This window comes from Rhea americana, unplaced genomic scaffold, assembly GCF_003343005.1.
Source record: "Rhea americana isolate MKP2758 unplaced genomic scaffold, rheAme1 scaffold_0, whole genome shotgun sequence".
Classification (NCBI taxonomy): Eukaryota; Metazoa; Chordata; class Aves; order Rheiformes; family Rheidae; genus Rhea; species Rhea americana.
Genome location: NW_028185037.1, coordinates 15736151 through 15757944, shown reverse-complemented (window position 1 = coordinate 15757944; position 21794 = coordinate 15736151).

Here is a 21794-nt window from a genome sequence, read left to right as displayed (position 1 = left end):
TTTGCCAGTCTTAAAGTGAGCTCGACCTCGGTTCTGTTCGCGACCCCACCTACTCTTATCATTGATTGAGGTATTTTTAATGGCATTAAAAAAATAAATAAGTGCATGAAGATGGATAGTTCAATGAATGCAATATCTTTAATTCAGTATTCACCTCAATTGATTTTCACTTCCAACTTTCACTTCTGCATGCAACACAGCATTGCATTAAGGAAGTTGTGAGGGAACTTGTAGGTTTTGGCAGCTGGAATGAGGGGAAACTGTGGTTTTTAGATTAGACAAAGGTGTGCGAATCAGCTCTTTAGCTCGTGGTCTGATCAGCAAGGCTCCTGCCTGTTACCTCTGTGCATTTCAGTCGTGAGTGTTTAGATTTTGTCGTGCCACTAATGCGAACAGGGTGCATAAATCCGTCCCACTGACCCGGTGCTTGGAGGCCGGTCAGCAACTCGCTTACGCTCTGGCACTAACCCTGTTAAAAAAAGCAGTGTAGGTCCGTGCCAGGATAACGACAGTAAATCACCCGTCCTGATGTGCCAAATGGGCATTAGGAACCACAAGAACGAATATAGCTCCTCCAGAGCATTGCGAAATGCTTTGAGGGACGTGGTTTTCTGCCTGTCTTCATGGCTGCCAGGATGAGGTTTCTTCTTTCTGCAAAGCGCCGGCTCACTTGGCCGAGGAGGGATCCCAAGAGGCACCAAATTGCTTCCTGCCGCTGGGACTGGCCTCCCACACCAGGGAGGATTGGCGGTTGGACATYGAAGCAGCTACAGCCGCGGCGGGATTTGCTTCAATTTCAAGGTGCTTTAATTTCAAATCTTCAACAGCAGCCTTCRACTTCAGGCAAGGCCTCGGTGGCTCCCCAGGCGGGACGCTGCTCCTCTGCCGGCTCTGCAGCAGTGGCTGCGTGCCATCCCAGCTTTCTTCTCTCCTTCCCCAGCTTGCCACCACCCCAGCAATGATGGGGCAGGCTTTCCAGGCACTGCCCCRTGAGCTGCCTGGGGAAAAGAGATGTCCTCTCCGGCTGGAGCATCTCTGCCTACAACACTTCCAAGCTCCTGATGACTGTAGCGTTCAGGGCAAGCGTATTTCCAGATATTTTCTGTGACTGCACTCTATACTCTGTGATTCAGTCTCATGAGATACGCAGGGCTTTCCATGGCAACCRCAGAGATGGCTTTCTTCTTAAAGAAACAGCGAGTAAGAGAAAATGAAACGTTTAACTGGATAATATCAACCAGCTTAAGGCCATCAGGAAGCCTATCAAAACAAACCCCGCCGGCAGGCACCCAGCTCGCTCCCTGAGGGGAGCAGGAGCAAGGGAAACAGCATGTGACAGATGTTAGTCACAGGCCTGGATGCTCTGCGGAAAAAGGCTGCAGCACCACGAACCTCGGCAGCTGCACAAACCCGGAACAGGAGCCCAGCAAGCATCTGCTCCTGATCTTATTTCACACCTCTCACAGCATCTTCTCACCTCTCCAGACTAAGGACTTCCTCATTCCTTCACCAAGTCTGTGGGACGTGCTTTTAAAGTGCATTTATACTCATTCCCACCAAAAAAAAATTGGTTTGCCTGTGCTTGACTATGTCTGCTCAAATGCCCATCCAGACTGRCACCTTCACAGCAATCCCAGTCACCATCCCTTTTCTCCCTTTTCCATTAACCATCAGCGTTCTCCATTTCTCCTTATCTCCTTAAGAGCTAATATTTTGTTTGCGGTTCAACAACATGACCTCAGCTAGTTCTTTAGCTGTTGTAATGGCTGTACCACTTATAATGGTTTATGTAACACTTCATGCCTTGCTCCTCTGGTTTTACTGGGACATCCTTTTGGGTAGGCACTGTGCCATTTGTAGTTTTGATGACAAAGGAAGGGAACAACCATTCCTGAGATATTGCGTTAGATATTAAATGTGTTAGATATCATTAACAGAGCTATAATTGAGAAGCAAAGGGACCGGAAAGGACTAACTTGAGTGAAAACTCTAAATATCCTCCTTGAGAAAGGATGTAGAAAAGGCTTTGCTAAGTTTGCTGAGCTGCTAGGGGTACAACCAGAAGGAAAATGTCTGGTCAGGATGGAACCTGAAGCTGGCTAAACTTCCTCAGATGATATTAATAAACAGAATCAGAACAGAAACTTTTCTGCTGGGAATCTCCAGTAGCCTGTGGAGCTGCCACTATGGTGGGTAGCAGAATTTTCTCTGTTTCACATTTCCTTATTACCAGTTCAGCAGTGTGATCTTGATTGCAATCTTGCACTGTCCAGAAGAGAACCACAGCCACTGGGTTATAAAGTATTCTAGGTTGGCAAGGCCTTAATCTCTCTTGTTCAAACACTTCTGCCATAGCTAGGTACTGAGAGACACATTGATTCAGGGATGAAAAGCGTGGTCCCAGATCCGTGCTTGTACCGGCAGAGATTTCCCTCTTTGTCTTTGCTGTGAGACTGTGCTGTGCTCCAGATCTGYGCCAAGGAAGATCAATGCTGAGACTCCCTAAGTGATCGACTTGCTCATAGCCATTTATCCTCACCACTGAGAGCTGAGGCTTAAGCATGAACATCTTGCTGGTGCATGAGACTCCCCTTCCCAAGGACCCAGCTCTCCATGCCTGCCCACACTGCATGAAGAGCTGGAGTACCTGAACTAAAGGCTGCAACAACAGCACTCCTTCGTGAATGTAGCTCTAAATGTACAAGAATAGACACTCATGCTCCAGGTACGCTGAAGATCTGGACCAAAAGCAGGCTGGATGTTATACCTGGGAATGAAACTTCAATCTCTTAAGCAGGGACTGTCACAAGAATGAAAATCCACCATTTCCATATTAGAGCAGATAATTACCCTGTATACACTTTTTGCCAAAACACAGGTGTGGTCATTTTGGGAGGTTTATATTAAAACCGCAGTAAATGTTTATTTGATACCAGTCAGGGGATGCAGTGACTTAGTGCAGTTATTTTCTGAYTAGATACTATGAAGCACTTTGGAAAATGGGTTATGTGATTTACCCAAAGTCTCAYGGAAACCAGGGCTAGGACCAGCGGCAGAACTCTAGTATCCCAGCTTCCAAATCCAAGCTATAACCRCAAAATTATCATTCCTTCCTCCCACGGCAGCTCTTGTGCAACTTCACTGGGGGAGGAAAAAAAATAGTCAGTGCTTGCTAATTAGAAAATGACTTTAGTAGCAAAATTAATTTTGTTTCCAAAGTTTTAAACTAGAAAGGGTTGAGGGAGGGAAGGGGAGAAACCTATAAAAACAGATAATCTACAGTGTTCCACTAAATGGGATATACTGTAATCTTTACAAGACAAATGTTTCCCCGATAGAGTACGTATTTATTCTTACAAACGTCTGCAGTAAAATCCTGAAGCACCATAAAGTGGTGCAGCTCCTTTGAAGTCTGCCAGGCCTCTGCAAGCTAAGGAGGCTGAGGACCGCGTCTGGAAAACTTTCTCTTCATTTGAATATTAAAGAGGGCTAATAAAGCAAACAGGACATGATAAGTTCTGGAGGAAACTTTGGCTGCCACGGGACCATTTGGATGCGAGCATGGTTTTTAATAGCACGCTAGTCATTTTGTTGTGGTTACAGAGCCAGTCATAAAGAGCATTTCCTGCTGCTTCATAGATTAAATACCTAATGTTTGCATGGGGTACTGCATCAGTGCTGAGTGTTATACTTCGGTTAGTAGAGGTTTGCTCTGAATGTCAGCAGCCCTTTTGAGACCTCTTTCTCCAATTTTTCTCCACCTTCCTCTGAACTGTCACAGTGACATCCTGCCCTCCRCTCCACGGGGTGGGATTTCTCCATAGAGCTGAAGACACTTGCTCTCCCATAATCCTTGGGACAATGTTGTCTTGTCTGCAAAAGTGCATTTGCGTGCTTGTATAGCAGGAAGGCATAAAAAGCCTTTTCTCTCTTTTCCTGCTTTACTCAAAAGCCAGCTGTCATCACRTCCAACACTCAAGAGAAGTGACCTGCAGTCAGGTTGCATGTTCCCCTTTCTCCAACTACCCTGTAGCCCCATTTGCAATGAGAGCCTGGGGAGACCCTGGGAAGATGCAGCTCCTCTTCTCCCTTGTCTGGTAGTATGTAAAAAAATATCTCTGGTAGTTTTCCCTCCTGCATGTGCTATGGACCAGCCTGCTCACATTCATCATCATTTCCAAGGCACAGTGGGTGAGGGTACGTAGCTCACCAGAACTGGTCTTTGTTTTCTCATCGTCTTTACAATAGAAGTCTGGGAGAAAAGAGGAAACAGTGCTGAGACCTGAAGTTCCTCTTTACGTTTCTATAGGAATTTCCTATAAACAGGGTGTGGATTTTCCAGGGAAATGAGTTATTCGCTCACCATTTGTGCCGGGAAAACCCTGCAGGGGGGAGGGAGAGCAAGATGGGAAGGGAATACTCATAGAAAATGTATCTATTCACAGAAAACTTGTATTAATGCAACGTCGCAGCCCATTACTGAAACACGCATGGAAAAAGTCAGTTTTACACTGCTTGCTGAATAGCTACATACATAAAAGGAGAGTAACGGAGAAGATGGAGTTAGGCTCTTCTTAGAAGTGTACAGTGAATGAAGAAGAAGCAACAGGCACAAGCTGCAGCAAAGAAAGCTCTGCACATATAGACAAGTTTCCACCATGAGTGTGGTTAAGCACTGGAACAGTTGCCCAGTGAGGCTGTAGGATCCCTGTGCTTGGAGATTTTCAATATTTAATGTGCAACTTTGAAGCTGTCTCTGCTTTGAGCAAGCAGTTGGACTGGGGATTTCCAGAGGTCTCTGCCAATCTCAATTACTCTGTGGCTCTGTGATATGTATGAATGAACTGTGTGCTATGTATGATGTACTGCAGACATAACATGYTTTTTAAAGTACATTTTAAAACAATGCTTCATTTTTTCAGTGTTAAGTTTCTATAGAAAGTCATCAGTTTTCCTCGATTTAGCTCAAATTTTCCCTAGTTTTCRTCAGAAGTCAAAATGAATCAGTTCTTTCTGCATAAGAGCATAAACTTGTTAGAAACACCCTGCTGTGTCAGTTCCATCATCCGTCTACTCCAATAGTGACAGTCGATGTTATTTAAGGAGGACTCACTAGCCTAGCTGCTATCTATGGTTTATTTCCCTCCTACTCCCCYGGCACCCACAATCACTGGCACTGGGATGTTCAAGGACATATCCGTGCTCRTTCCCTGCAGTTTCTGCTTGTGGTCCGTTTCACAGCCTCCCGTCGCAGCAGTTCCAGAAGCTGACTACACCCTGGGTAAAACGATGGTTTTTTTTGTTTGTTTTTGGTTTTTTTATGTGTTTTAGAAAGCTTCTCTGCTGTTTTCAGTGAACACCTTGTGGTTTCAGTATTGCGGGATCAGATCAATAACAGCTCTGCACTCACACTGCCCACCACCTCCTCGACTCTGCACACCCTAACCGTAGCCCTCTCCCAGCCCTCTCTTCAGGCAGAAAAAACCCCACTTTTTTAGTTTCTCCTCATAACRCAGCTGCCTTTCTGGGTACTTCCTCTCTAGTCCTTGTGAGGACTATATTAAATATAAAGTTTATCTGCATATTCTTAACTTCATCCTATGTCAGTGAATGAGATGGCCTAATCTTTAACTGCATTATCACATATTATTTCTCAAGCAATACATTTGTAAAAATTCCATTACTGGAGCTTGGTTGTTTTTTCCCTGCACTTTATGTACATTTTCCCCTGGAAATTTTCTCAAACTTCACTTTCTAACAGTCTTCAGAAGAAATTATGTACAGATACATACTCACTGTACAGATGTTTAAAGAATCAACATTATAGATGCTTGTTCAAGGATAGTGTGCTATATGTGTGCATTTAGTCTGGACAGTAGTGATATTCCTGTGTTCTGATCTGGAACACGTATCTCCCAGGTTTGACTTTTTCCCTTTGAGTGGCCAGCATAAAGCACAATGAAACATTTTTGTCTACAGAGTTTCTGACAGATTAAATGTTTGTTAAGAGTTATTCTTGAAAAAGTCATAACATACATTTGAGATGCACGGATCCATTCCAAGGAAGGGTTGTCTTCTAGGCAAAAAAAAAAAAAGATGAAAAATAATACATAATATTATACCTTGAATGGGAGAGCATTTATGAGAAAGATCAAGGCTAATAAGCAGATAACAGATTATTGTCTATTATGGCAATAAACATAGAGAAAAATAAGTCAAAAAAGCTTTATATGGCAATATATTTTAGCTAAACAAAAGTACCCACTATTTAGTGTTTACATGATCATTCAATCACACGAGCCCACTGCCTGTGCAGGAGATATTAACACTCAATATTTGGTAACTGCTGAGTTCTGAGATACAGATTATGCAGTCTGAATTCTTAGCAATTTTTATTTTGTTATGGCCTAGAATCAAGAAGCATTCACCCTAAAGAGCTCTTAGTTACTCTTCATCACTGCTGTCTCTTTCATTGCCATTAAAGGGGAACGTACACATCCTAAGGCTAAATGCTGCTCTGCATCGGACACTGGATGAGTTACTGTGGAGAAAGTCATGTATGAAACTCATTTCAAAATCCGCTTCCAGGTTCTGAACAGAAACTCAAATCTTCCTGCACAGACCTATCAGCTTGCAGAATAAAAACAGAGGTGGGCGGAGGGCAGAGCCATTCATCCTGGGATTCAGACGTCTCTCAACACAGTCTTGGTACAGCAGATCTGAAGGCTGGGCTGCCAAGCCATGATGAAGAGACACAGGAAACTGCTTGGAAGAAAAACCTGCATGGACCATGGACTTCAGTGTCAGAGAGAACAGGTAGCTCCTGTATAACCCAATTTTTTCCCCCTCTGACACTCTCCAGGTCCCTTCTGCCTGACAACAAGCTGGGGTGGCAATAGCTTTTCCATAGTGTTGCTACACGGGAGCATTCAAAGCRAGATCTGGGTGTGAGGGCTGTGGAGCATCTCTGAACCTGCACTCCCACTCCCTGGTGAACTTCTTTGAAGTTGCACTGGCGAGGAATAACTCTGCAATGTGATGGCAAGGGAAAGCGCACACCCAGGTTCCCTAGGGGACCAGAATGGAGGAGGAGATTCATGTGATTACTGCTAATTATGCCTCTGATGGCAGAAGCCTGAGAAGGAGCTCAGATAACAAAGCAGCATTTCAACAATGAATGAGGAATCACTTGCTTCTAACAGAGCCTAAACTCCCAGCCTGGAGACTCACTTGTCCCTCACTTGTGAGGAACACTGAACCGATGCCTTTGCCCAAGTGAGGGGAATGTCCCTCCAAAGATCCATTTTTGGAAAAGTCATGTCTTTGCTAAATGAGTCACTTCTCTTTTTCATCCACTAAATGGCATTCACAGATGTACGCTGAAYACAGTGGCTAATCCAGCTATCCAGCTCTGCAGGGAAAGGCTCCAGCAGCTGGAGTTAGGACCCGGAGGCTCACCTGGCTGCTGCAGCAAAGCTGCCTGAAAGCAATTAGCTCCTGCGTGAGCTGGGGTGTTCTCTCCTCTGCCTTTGAAATCACTGTGGCCAGGCCTGCCTGGGCTACCCTTATGGCAACTACCTTTTWWAAARAAAGAAAAAGATAATAGTAACCACATTAGCTTATTGACATCATAAGCTAAGCTATACGTGAATTAAATACATCCACTCCCAAGCTATGAAGTTATTTAGTCAGTACCAGGAAGCAGAGGAAATATTTATTATTTTTTATGATGTCAGAAGACCCGGAGTGGCTGTGGCAGGCACTGCTGCTGCCATAAGAATCAGTGATTAAAATAAGATGATGTTTATCCAGAGCCGGCACTGAAAGAAGCTATTTAAAAGGGAAGTTTGTCTATGGTGCAGCAGTACCTGGACTCCCCTCGCATGTGCTCCCTCTTCCAGGACACCATCTGCTCTGTGAGGTCCAGAACTGTTTCGAAGCAGCTAAACATGGGGACTCCACTGTCTGGTGAGGACAAGCAGCTTGCTGGACCACAACATCCTTCTTTTCCTCTCCATTTAACAAAAACYGTGCCTGATGGAGACCTGGTCCTAAATCAGTGATATTTCTTGTCTCTTCTCTCGTAACGAGGTAGCAGGTCTGGCCACATCAGCTGCATCTGCCTTTCTGGGCCTTTAGGCTCCCGGAAACATCCTCTCTTATTTGCAGTGTACTCTGTACRTTGCTCGGTTTGTGGTGTTCATAACTTTGCGTGGAGAACAGAACAACGATGCTCTTCAGAACGGCTACTGCAAACATCTTGCACTTTCAGCATGTTCTCTATATTTCAGTCACATTAATTTCAGTAGTCCAACGTGGAAGTAGTCGTCATATGATAYCATCAGCCTTGCTTTTCTATGCCAGGAGAAACGTGCCTTGTCCTGTGAGCTGACTACTGCTTTAGTAGAGTCAACAATATAGCAAATAGTCTTGACTCTTATTTCTTCAAGTAACTCTTTGTATCTTCCGATAAACACCAGTCTGTGCCTTGCYATACACCAGCATGCAAAAACATGTGACGTTATTGCGCATCCCCATATCATGCTCAGCTGTGGACACTGTTCTAGTTCATTTGGAAGAACATACACCACATCTGGCAATCCTTTATTAAGAACAATGAGCTACATTTTGGTCTGACTCCTGCTTTGTTAAAGTTCTGCAGCTGTTAAATACAATGCAGGGGAGTATTAAATAAGTGCTTTCTGTGCCCTGAYGAGAGCACATGGAGCCAGTGGAACTGGCTCTTCTTACTGCCTTAGAAGACGAAAGGGAAGTTTTTGAGCTTGGGACAGCACAGGAAGAACCTGGACAATTAGATGAACTGGTGAGCAAGAGGGAAGTTCTCTCTGCAGTGCTGTGAAATGTGGCCAGATAGTCTGGGGTGGACCTGTAGCATGCACATGGAGTGAAAACAATCCATTGCTCCTWGTCTTAGCCATAATTTTCATCCAACAAAATAACTTTCACCAAATAAAATAACTATTGATGCTGTTCAGCGTAAACAGAACCCAGAAAGGTAGCACTCAGAAGCCACATCTGACACCAGGTAGTACCTGAGATAAGCAAAATGCTGGTAGAAGACTTTCCCACATCTGCCTTAAAAACCTTACAACCCTACTGCAGCTCTTCCTGGCAACAGTGAAATTTAAAATAAACCAGGCTGAACAAGAGGGAAAGTTCTCCAAGGTTGAGCAATACTCTGTGTTACAGTTACATTCAACATCTGCCAGCTTCCTCGCCTGGCTACCGCAGCGCGTTCTGCCATAAGAGCAGCAGAGGCTTGCGTTATCTCTGCCCAGGACTAGTCTGCCAGGGAAGTGCTCCCACTCTGACGACAGCTGTACTCGCAAAATTACACTTTATGCTAGTACAATAAAACCACTTCCTTAAGGAAAACAGCCTTTACCCTTCAAGATAACCCAGGTAACAGTGTCTACAGCAGGGGCCAGCAGAGCAGTGGTGACCACGGCCAGAACCTCCAYGTCCCTGACAGGACTACGCTGGCAGAAGGGCGTAATGGAGATAGAGTTTAACCCAGATGTGCCTGGCCAGAGCAAAACTCCAGGGAAATCATGAGGGCTATAGTACCTTTCATATGAAAGAAAAAATAGGGGAATGCTGTGCTTTCTGAAGTCCCGCTGAGACGCGGAGATGAATACAAGCAGAGGTGCAGACTGCCTCTTCCTACCCGCTCTTCATGAGCCACTATTTCATTTCATTTCTTAAAATAAAGTCCAGCACAATACCTACGGCAAAATATTCCGTGAAGATGGGGCCTGCTGCCTTAAATGCTCTGCAGTTCACTGGCATGGGATGTTATCAGAGAACATACCAGCTTGCAGGCCTGGACTTCAGAATCTAAACGTTGCCATTTCTAAGGAAACTAAATACCTAGCCCAAGTAGTTGAGAAAAAACATTTCACACGTGAACTTCTTTCATTGGACTGTGTCCTATGTTCAGAAGGGATATTCTCTCTTCCTCTAATCTCATTCTAATCAAATCTTAAGCTACATTTGGCCCCTTAAGTATGAAATCTAATATAAATGTCATTTCTGTTGATTCTTTCTCTGTGGTTCAACATAATAGAAACCTCTTAAAAATATTATCATGGGCAAATTCCACATCACCCAATTGCTTCTCATAGCTTTTGAATAACTAGAAATCTCAGTCATCCTCTGTGTAGCTCCCCTATGTCTGAAGTTCTCCATCTGTTATGCTGCCATGAGCCTGCAGTACAAAATATTTCACTCAGTAGAAGTGAAAAACAAAATATTTAGGGCAGCTTAGAATAAATCACACTGAAGTAAGACTTCCTTTGTCAGTCACACGCTTTTTTATATTTAATTCTGGGAGGGAAAAAAAAGACAACCTTCAGTGTTTAAGACTTAGCTCAATCTGTGATCTACCACTTAGGTAAGCTAGATAATGTAGGTGTTTTGATGGCAAATTTAGGTCAAGTTTCTCTGTGACACAGGCAAGGCCTTAGATATTATGTAGCTTCCTAAGTGTCTGTGATACTTCCAGGCATCATGGTGAGAAGATACAGATGCACAGCTACCTTTGCTCAGGTACCACACCAGGCTGTGATACTGGCTAGGAAAGAGGGTCTACAGACCTTCAACTTACCTCTCTCCCCTGCCTATCCCGGGAAAATCAGGTGTTGTGAACAGCTACCAGGGGCCTCCAGAAAGAGCTAATTTGCATCTAGCAGAGAGCAACAGAAAAGGAAGGAGGCTTTCAGTAGTTCTGCATTTTGGTTTCGTATGTCACCTGTTTAATCCAAAAAAAAGTGCAGCTTGTAAAGTACCACAGAACCACAGCAAGATGAAAACCAGCTTCTTAAAAACGAGTCCAGATACATCAGAGAGGGCACAGACTAGACAGGGCTGCTTTCTCTGTTGAAGGCGTTTACCTTTCACTTGATAATTAGCAGACAGACATGAGGTCTTCCAGGATGCAGGTTCATCCTGTGCAGCCATGGAGCAGCCCTGAGAAACGAGCTCTGCCCTCTTCAGCTCAGTATTTCATCTCAAACATGCAGCTGGGTCAGGATGAGAGCAGGAGCACTCTATGCGGTCCCAACAGTGTTTGCATCAGGCTGCACAGCCTGGTCATGGCCCAGAAGAAAACTGGGGTGCACCACGTTAAGCCCTGAGGTTGTGGAGCACCATTCACGCGGACCAAGGGATCTGCTGATTTCCTCCCTTTGCACATATCTATTTCCTTTCAGAGGAGACCAGAGCAGGCAAAGGGACTAGCTCACCACCAGCTTTCACCCCAGTGTGGAGATTAGAACTGCAGGAGGCACCACCACTGCTCTGCAGCACCAATGCAACCGCATGCATCTGCTTTTCTCAGCTGTACTCCACAGCAGACCACAGCCAGCCCAGCCATCGAACCAGACTGTGGAGGAGGAACAGGTCACATGGCAGCACTGATGTCAAGTGTACAGGCAACACATTCCCCACAGAACACAGGCTGGAAAATCCCGGTGCGGGACCATGAGGAGCAAACACTTCACTGTCAGGGGGCAGGAGACCCTTCGTGTTAGGTCACTGCAACTACCCAAGCGGTCTACTGTTTCCAACTCATTTTCAAGTGACGATTGAAAAATTTGCTATTGCTTCAACAGTCTCTCCATTCATGAATCACTGACCCACCTCTGCTGCTGATAAAACATTTCCAGGCAAAAGCTCCTTCTTGACTCCAAACCCCCTGACAGGAAAACAGAATGAGCCTGTAAGCGTGGTCGTTCTGTGAGCACACRGCACATGACTCACCTTCTTTGCAGAACTCTTCTCCAGAATATAAAGGGGGGGGGGAAGGAAGTGCAGCAAGAAGAAAAACTCATAAGCACAACAAGAAAACAGCAAGCACAGAAGATGTAAAAAAGACTGTGCTTGCTATGGACACCTCTACAAATCTTTGTTACAATATTGTCACAGGTTACTGTGAAGATGCCTTGGACAACAGCATGGTGTGATGTGAGCTAGTGTTTGCAAGAGGATAGTGAATCTCTCAACATACAGGAAACTGCTTTTAATACCATAGCTGTCAGGCCATATTTACACAGCAAACCTGCAAAAAGCATCCAGGAAAGAGGGTAAATAAGCTTCTGAGCTTCATGTCACTGCAACTTATAACCAGCCCGTAGCTCAGATAGCAAAGTTAAAGCTAACCTGAACACCTCTGCAGCTCCCTAGCTCAGTGCCTGCACACCAAACGTGAGCAGCAGTAATGAAGAGTCACATCTTGCCAGGAGTATTGTGGACAGGAGATAAAAATTTGGCCCAAGGTTTCTGGCATTTGTTTGGAAATGAAGGGTGGAATTCATCCAAAGAGATAAAAGTAACTAAAATGTAGACAAGTACATCTGAGCTCATCATGAGATAATGAAATGAGAGAAAGTTGTGCTTGGAGGCAGAAATTCACCCTGCCCTAAAGCAGACAGGTGATCTAGGCACGCTAGGAGGGCTCATGTCTTCTGATTGACTACGCAGGGAGGCTACACCATAAGCAGATGTCTACCACGAGGAGAGACAATTCCCATCTCTACGTGCTGGCCATACGCTGAACTACAACYAGCTCTTGAGACCCTGACCCTGGCTCTGATGAGGCCAAGGCTTGATGGTTCTCGCAAYGAAACCAGTCATCATATTTTCATATAAATGAAAATCACCGACGAATTAGGGGAATTGAAATATGTTGCCAAATTGGCTGGATTTGGTGTGACTTCGTAATTTATTAATTTTTCCGGCATTCAAGCTTTTTGCTTCTTTGTTTTTTATTTCTCAAAGTGATGGGGATTCCTGCTCCTTGCTAGGGCTAGCATGGGAAACCCATTCAAAATCCAGTATGAAAACCAACTAGATGAAAGAAGCATCAGTTAAAAGGCACGGAGGGGAAAGGAAAGCCTGTTCAAAAAAAAAGAGCAAAATGAAATCCCCTCGGCAGCCCCAACCTTTTCACACTTAACGTTTGCAAGGACAAATTCCCTAGTCAATTCTGGAGGGCCGAACGTGTGACAAAGGGCTCTTTTCACCCCTCACCCAAGCTGCCAATAAATGCCGGCTGCCCCGCACGGGAGGGCGCAGCCTGAGGAAGSACGTGCCCTCCGCCTCCTCCCTCCTGGAGGAGTCCTCAGCGAGTGGACTTGCACCRATTACTCCCAAGGTGATCCTTCGATCCCTCGGGAATCCCAGGGAGGGTGGAGGGAAGACCTCTGTTAGCATTAGAAAGGCGGCACATGCTGCATCTATTCCCGCGAGGAAAGCCGCTCACGAGACGCCTTCCCCTCTCCCCAAACGAGCCGACGGCTTTTCCTCCCACACTGCTGCTGCGCGGTGCGCGCTGAAATCCCAACGCCTCCTCCCACGGCAGCCAGGCAGGCAGACCGCAGGCCGGCCACTTTCTCTGTGCCTCCGTTTTCCTCTTAGCCAAGGGGATAATAAAATTACCCAGCGCTCTGGAATGCTGTAGCTTTAATTCATTAATATCTGTAAGGAGCTTAGAGGTCCTCAGCCGTAAGGGGCTCTGGAAATGCCAGCGGAAATGCTGTGCTTCTACTTTCAAAATTTCTCGGCTGAATCCAGCGATTCGAGCGTTTCGAGTTCCGAATTCTCTGACTCGGCAAATTCGAAGCAGCTTTTCAGGATGGTCTGAGGAGCAAAAAATGTGCTCTTTGTCAGGGAGAGGAAACGGGGAGCAGTATTAGCCTATCTGCATGCCGCGTGAGTCAGCCACAGCTTATGCACCTGCTGTGACTTACAAATCTGAATGCACTGAATGCACTTGGAGACGCTGGTTTTGCAAACAGATGGATTTTGTAAATCCTGTTAACGTTTCTGTGTGTAAGAGCTTCCCAGCAGAAAAGGAGCGTGTCCACGTGAGTATCGGATCCACTTACCCTTATAGATTTTAAAATAGTGGCTTCATTTTAACTCAGGCTGGAGATATAAATAGATTCATCTTCGAGTGGGCAGCCGGGCTGTGTTTGTGAGAACGGTGACTTTGGGGAAATTAAAATTAGCTGCTCTAAGCTTCAGGAGAAGGAGAGATGTGTGTCTCTAATTACACATCAGCTCTAATGGGTTCAACTTTAGTCCAGCGAAATAACCAGTTTGGCGACGACACGCGGTCTGTGTGTGTAACCTGCTTGCTGCGCTCTCTCTCCGTCACGGGCTTTTATTCCCAAAAAGTTGGAACGTGGTGTTCCCACAACGTTTAAGCAGCTTAGGCRGAGAAAATTGCATAATGCTTTTGCTCTGTAAGCTTCATTATTTTACGTGTATTGAGCTCCTTTCGCTTTGTGCGTATGCAGTCCCCTTTTGAATGGGACGGGGCCGGAGAAGTAAACAAGGAAGCTGAGCGAGAAAAAACGGGAAAAAGGGGCCTAGGAACCACTATTGTGAACACAAGAGAAATGYGGAGGGGCAGCAGAAGCGTACAAAATTGCTGAAATTTTTCCATCGCTCTACGCGGCAAGAGTGCTGCCGGGGCAGCGCGTTAATATGCCACACACTTGGCCGCGGGAACCATCACGTGCCGCGGGCGCTGCCTGCCCCGAGTTAACGCAAAACACGCGGCGAGGCGAAAACGGGGAGCGGCGAAGGCGAGCGGCCGTCAGCATTCGCCGCGTGAAACTCTCTGCCGCCCGTCGCGCTCTGTAAGCGACCTCTCTCGTGGCCCAGCGCTAAACGCTCAGCTTCACTCGGTGGGTTTTCCCCGCACACGGGAGAGGGTTTGCCTCTTCCGAAGGGGACGGTCACACCTGCAAGTACTGGGAGTGAAATCCCGGCTGCTAAGGCAGAGCGGTTGAGGACTGGTCATGACCCGGTTGCCAGCCTGCGCGGGAGATTAGCATTAGTTGCACGAGGTGTTGGGGTCCTATGGGCAGAACCCACCTCTCATATTCGCCTCTGTTAGAGGGGTAAAACATCTTTGTGCTTCCCGGCCTTGATATAAGGATCTGTTATTTCATGCWAGAAACCTGCTGTCTATTGTGAAATCCTAACAGTTGTTATTGGAATTTATTAAGTGGGCAATTCAAATAGGCAATCCCATTACTGCTAATGGGATTTATCTGAGTAAATCTCACATGTGTTATTCTCRTAGAAAAACAAGTGATCAACTCTTTGGCTTAGCCTAAGTTTCCAAAGATAACTGTATTCACTCATTTATTACTAACTACAGCTACACAGCTTGTAGCCTTGTGGCACRAGTAAACAAGCTGAACAAATGTCTAGTTTGGGAAAGAATAAAATGTTAAAGCAAATAATTGATTTAGTGATTTCTTTGCAGCCAGTAAGACAGATATTTCATTGATAGGCCTACCTATATCAAACCATAATGGTACAATTAGCGCTTAATGTCTGGAGTTCATTTCTTTTCCTTCCCTGTCATTAAAGACATATTGATCTGCTTAGAACATATTGCTAATTTCTGARTATACAGGCAAGCAAATCAGAAACCACCACGTACAATTCTGGCTCTATTTGTTTCCCTACATTGACATGCAGTAGACATTGCCAGATAAAGATGTCTCCAGCAGAACAGGGCAGAGGACAGAAAACAAGGAGAAAGGGCAACATCTGAGCTGCTACCCATCAGCTTCAGAAATACCAAATTGCAAGGTTACATCCACCAAGAGGAAGATGGCTTGAGCCTCGCAGCTCAGAGAACAGGCAATGCTACTTTTAAAGTTGGGGGACTGTGTTGCACATAGCTGCTGGGTGCGCAGAGCAGCCATCCTGCTTGTGGCGTGTGAGCTTCAGCTCACGCCCGCAAGCACAAACGTTAACCACATGAAGCTGCTGCAGCAAATCTCCACCTGCACAAGGCCCAAAACACTTCTCTGATCCATTCTTGGCAGCTAAAGATTTGCTCTGAGAAGTGGTTTCCTGATTCACTCCCTCATTGCATTCTGCAATATTTCAAAGGGTGCTAACGCAGAGCGAGGCTACGCTTCATGCTATGGGCTCGCTGGCTCTCTGCACACTGCCTGCGTGACTAGGCCCTCCAACACAGCACAGCTACATCTGCATTGCTGCTTTTGATCACTTCTGTAGGATTTCCTAGTGCCAGGAGACTTGGCCCTTCGCTATCACTCATACTGCAACAAGTGGTGCTAGAAGTACCATGGCTGAGATTTTCAAACATGTGTACGAGGGTTAGGCGCCTGCCTCCTAATGACTTTCAGGAGGAAGAGGTGGCTAATTCCTTTCTTTATGCCACTTGTAAGAAGAGAGGCCGTCTGCACACAGYGCTTGGCACAAATGCTCTCAAGCACACCCTGAGCTGACCGGTATGAGCACACTTAGGTCCTTGCTTCTCACATGCGAGATGTAAGTAGGCTTTGTGCCAACATCATTGCGGAGATTCTTGTTCCTTCTTGTTTTGTACGAAGAAAATCCCAAAACAGAGCAAGCTACAGATACAGATAAATATTCATCTGGCATTCAAGAGGAATGCATAGATGCATCTAGAGTTGGTTCCCATCTGTTAGTGATGATCCCAAGTACTTTTACTGGAAACAGAACCCAGTCAGCTAATCCGTCCCTATCGCATTATGCTTCAAATGCCTAAGCAGAAAGTCTGCTTCCGGACCTGGGTCCAAGCTACCAGGCAAATTGCCTGTCCAAGCGATGGACTTTACAATGAGCAGGAATAGCTTCAGAATTGAGATTGCAGGTAGACGATGATCTCAAAGAGTAGGAGGGTGGCACGACCAAAGGGAGCAGAGCCCCTCTCCCAGTCAGGGGAGCCTCTCCCGGCCTCTCCTTGCTAGGGAGGCTCTTGGTGTGTGGATGAAGGAGCCAGAGACCCTACCATGTCATAAGAAGTTGTATTGTCACGCAGCCTGGATGTAAAAATCGGTGCCTCATTCAAGCGCAAAGCCTGTACTGATCAACAAAACGAGCCAGGGCACTTGCACGTTCCTAAGGGCAAGAGCAGTAACGCAGCTCGTGTCCACCGAGCTGAGCCCTCTCCTCCCCCAGAACAGAGCAGCCTCATCCTCACTGTCTGCTGGGGACRGTGCTGGGTCCCATCGTCCGCTGAGCCCGGCCACACCATCTCGGACATGTCAAACCCCTCACAGGGAGCGTGCTAATTAACCACTCACTAATAATTAATTGACCAGGGGCAGTCTGGACCCTGCATCCTGGCCCTGTTTAGTTCACTAGCCTAGGCGTACCTAAAAAGTCTGGCTTGGGAGTCACGTCCCAAGCTGAATTTTCTCGAAGCTATGGGTTGTGCTGAGCCGATGAGTCTAAATTGGGAATTCCCACCAGAATGTGAATTCCCTCGGAGTTAACAAGGGAGCCTGGAGACTGCRTACTGTGTCCCATTTACAGCCTGTTTCCACTGGACAGGCAACGAGCCCAGACTGCTGGTTTTCATACAAAACATGTTTTCCCTACTTTYGTCGCTCCCTCCCTGCCACTGTTGTGTTTGCTTCACCCCTGCGTGACACCCCATTCACTGCAGTCCGCCCGGGGCAGCGCCCGCTGGGTCCTCTTAGCACAGCCACGAACGTGGGGCTCCCTGTCTGCGCTTGGTCCCACACACCGCTGCAGAGTAATACCAGTCAACAGCACGAAACAGTGCTAAGAGTATGAAGTAAGAGTAACAGGGTACAGGGTAAAGGAAAGAGAGAGAAATCTAACTAAATCAATTTTTTATGGAGAAAATAACCTTTGAAAGTCACTTTATTTCTGGTTTTGTATTATTTCCTTTTGACACTACTGTAGGTGGATATGCAAGAAAATGTAGGTGTCCTGCTGAATTAAATTTGGAGGCAATCGATGATGTCATGTCATATTACAAATAACTTCCATGCAAAGCACTTCACTTTATTCTTATAATGCTTTTTTTTTTTCTTTAAAACCCTGGTGCCAAGCCCAATAAATTGATAGAAGAACTCCCAGTCACTTCAGTAAGTTTTGGATCAGGTCCTGAGGGATTTGTCCACACCAGCCTTACCGAGCAAGTGCTTGCACAGCACAGTAATGGATTACTGAAACCATTTCTGTGACCAAGCATTTGCCGACAGAGGCTAAGTTTTCATGGCCAAACACTGACAGACTTAAGTCATCGTCTTAATAGCCTACACATCCATTATACTGGAAGTTAAATAAGCACATCTGCGTGCCCAAGTTGTGAAGGTTTAATAAAAAAAAAAAGGGCAAACAACTGAGTCGGTAATTGAGCGACCCATATGAAGAATATGCGACTGTCATTCAAAGAGTCATTCTCGAAGCTCGGGAGTTTGTGGGCCCAGTGAGTGGCATCTGCTCTCGCACAAACACGTCATGCTGCCAGATGATCCCACCGTTYGATTTCCCTCGTAGCCTTGGTGTCAGGGCTGTATCGCTGACACAGACGTATAACTMCTGCTCACTTTAGGAGGAGCTGCCCAGACGTGATGGAGCACACGGTGTGAGCAGTGGGGTCCAGTTCAAACCACCTGATGTGAGGAAATCGGGAGTTAAGTCTAATGACTGACTGCATGCATGGAGAGAGGGTTTAAATAAACACGCTTTAGTACAGGGACAGCAGATATGTTTGGCAATCTGGGCAGGCTCTTTCTGCCGTCTGTGTTTTGTTTCTGAATCCAACGCTATCATAATGAATAAGCTGTTTGCTCTTTCGACTGCACACCACATGACAGCTAGTTTCCATCCAAAAGCTTTGGCCCCTGCATGTAAATTGATCCCGTAAAGTTAACTCCTTTGTTCAGGAGGTTAAGTATGCGATGTATCAATTGGGCTTTTTGTGTAAAAGCCACAGAGCAATACACTTACTGAGCTGTGTGTGTGTTGCAGATTAATTTGCAGTGAAGGTATGCAGAGGAGCAAAGATGGATCATCTTACAAAAGATGTAGGCTCCAATTCAAGAAAGTATCCCATTTAGAACAGAACAGAAATTAAGCATATGCTTAACTCCCACTGAAATATGGTTTCTAATCGCATGTTTCAGGTTAAGTATGTGGTTAATGCAGACCCCAATAGGGAGGGATTTAAGCACATGCTTAAAACTGCTGGGGCAGGGGTTACCAAAATGTCTATGAAGTCTGGACAGATCACATCAAGGATTCAAACTCGCACCCAAACTCTAGTAAGTGTGTCAGGGAGACTCACAAGGAGAAAAGAGACCAAAGAAAACAACAGCACGATCATCCAGAGACACTTCAGAATGCCCAAAAAGCCAAGCTGGGTTTGGTGCTACCTGCAGGACGTAGGTGTCACATGTCCCCAGGAAGAGGCTGCAAGTAATCAACAAACAGTCCCTGAGCTGAGGACACTTTGGGCTCCACCACTTGCCCTGAGGTCATCTTGGATTTGCGTGTGAACTCCAGTTCACACAGGCTCAAAGTGGGCAGATGTTGAGGACACTGGTCTGGGATTCGGAAGATTTTGTTTTTCTGACTCAGACTTCTGACATGACCTTGGGTTATGTTGCCTCTGTGGCTATACATAAAGGAAGGCTGAGAGATGCTCTGAGACATACAGGACCCCAGAAGTCCCTTATGTAGGTGGGAAAGTAGCTACATCCTATATCCTGGCTGATATCACCATAAGGATATTTCAGGGAATAAAAAGGGCTCCTGTCAAAGTAGTTTGCCACAACAGAGAACTTAGTGTGAGCTAAAAGGAAAAAAGGAATCTTCCTTATAAGAAATAATAGTATTTTTGCATTGTCTTCTTCAGTGAAATCAACATTGCCTTGGTAGAATGACGTCTCCTCTGACATCTTAATCCCCGCCGCCCACCCTGCCGGCAGTGGGATCACATGCATCTTTGGCAACAGACAATTGGCATTTTCAAAACATGTTAAATTCTTCCCTTCTGCTGCAGTGCATCTGGACACAGAAAGTACTGGCAGGCTCACTCAACGTTATCATTTTATTAGAAACCCTTGAAGGAGCATATTTGTCTTATCCCTTCAGCTTTTTGTTATTTCTCTCTGGTAGCAAGAACCGACAGCGAGTGAGGTACTTTCCAAAGACAACAGAGGCACAACCTCCCCTTAAGATCCTTTGCAGTGTTGTGAAATAAGAGAATCAGAAATCTAACCCCACCATTGTGAAAATGTAAAGGTACTTTTAACATTTCTCTTTTGTGTGTGTATGTGTGTCTGTGCCTGGGTGTGTGAGTGTGTTTAACCTCTGTCTCTTTAATAAGGAGGTTTATTTTTTACCACTGTAATTGGGCAGAGTGGGAAAAGAAGTGTTCTCCTTGATTGCATTGCCTTAATCCAGTGCCTGCCCCAGGGTAGGTTTCAGCTGTACCATTAAACACCTAGTGCCTTCTTCCTTCACTGCCACCCGGGATTAAGCCATTCCTACAGATGCAAAAGAAAAATGCAGGAGTCAAACTGACTTTCTCAGATTTAAGAAGTGCAGCTGGGTTCCCGGGTTTGATCGAAACCAGCAGAGCTCTGCAGACTTCCTCAGCGCCGTGCCAGGTTATGCCAGGTGGGCACCTGGCCCTCAGCCGTCATTAATTATCATACGCATTCAGAGATGAAAAATACGTTTATCACAAAGCAGAGAAAAACCCATTGGCTGCCCAAGCTGCCGAAAGCAGAGGTGTTTACCTGTCCGAAGGGACATCGTCTCTCTGACGCCGGGCAGGTACCTGTCGGGAGCAGGTTAGCCACCACTGATCCTAACCAAAGGCAATGGAGGCAGGGAGACCAGACAGCTCTTTGCAGTCCCTTCCTGCCCTGTTTTTCTAGATCTGATATTTAACAGGGGATCAAGCCTTCCCTGATGCTGTGAATTATACTCCTCGAGACCAGGAAATGCCTGTTGCAGAAGCGGAGGGTGAAGCAGGGTGTGCAGCTTGGTCCAGACRCGGCTTCGAGGGCTGCACAGAGCCACAGGGAAGGCAGGGAGTGAGTTCAGACCAGGCGAGCTTCCTCGAGCAGTTTCCTTGGCTTGTTTGGAGCATTTTGCATAGATTAGGAAAGGATTTGTCAGGCTTCATTGCCAAATCAGTGCTTATTCACAGAATCCTTTTTTTATTTTTTTAATTGTAGCAGAGTTCTCTAGCTGGCATCTCTCTACAGATCTGGCCAGTCAATGTAAATTCAAGATTTATCTCCAGTCTCTCTATTATGGCTGGGGGGAAATTGAGCTTTCCTTTATCTGACTTTAAAGAGATACCCCCTCTTCTTTATCTGCATCCAACTCATCCTTGCCAGAGGACGGCAAGGCTTCCCCATCGGGCTGGAGAAGGGGGGGGAGCCGCCAACGAGAGCATCGCTTGCACCATAAGAGCTCCTCAGCTGTGCCCGTGTCTTTCTTTCAGCTGCCGTGGGAGTTGCCTGCATATTTTAGGAGACTATTAGGCCAGTGCGGCGTGTGCCGCCTATTCACTCTTCATCTCCAGCCTGGGGAGCAGGATGGATGATTTATTACAGAGATGGACTTCACATCTGCTGGCTTTGGTCAGCTGAGATGTGAAAAYTGCCTGACTGAAGGTAATTAGGACCAAGATCTAATTAAAAACAAAATCTTTTTTGGGGTGTGCTCACAGCCAGCTACTAAATTAGAAGCACAGCCTTGCAAGGGGAAGAAGAGGAGGGTGAAGATGAAGAGTGGGAGCGAGGGCAGAGCRGGGAGGGTTGTGTACACACCAAGGTGGCCCGCTGGGGGTGCTCAGCACCTGGCAGGATTTTGCCCAGCAGGAGGAAAGCCTCAGTGCCACTCTGCTASGGGTCTGCACAACCTGAAAGTCTCTAGAGAGACTTCTCAGCCTGAYGTGCAGGGGTGACTAGCGCTGCTCT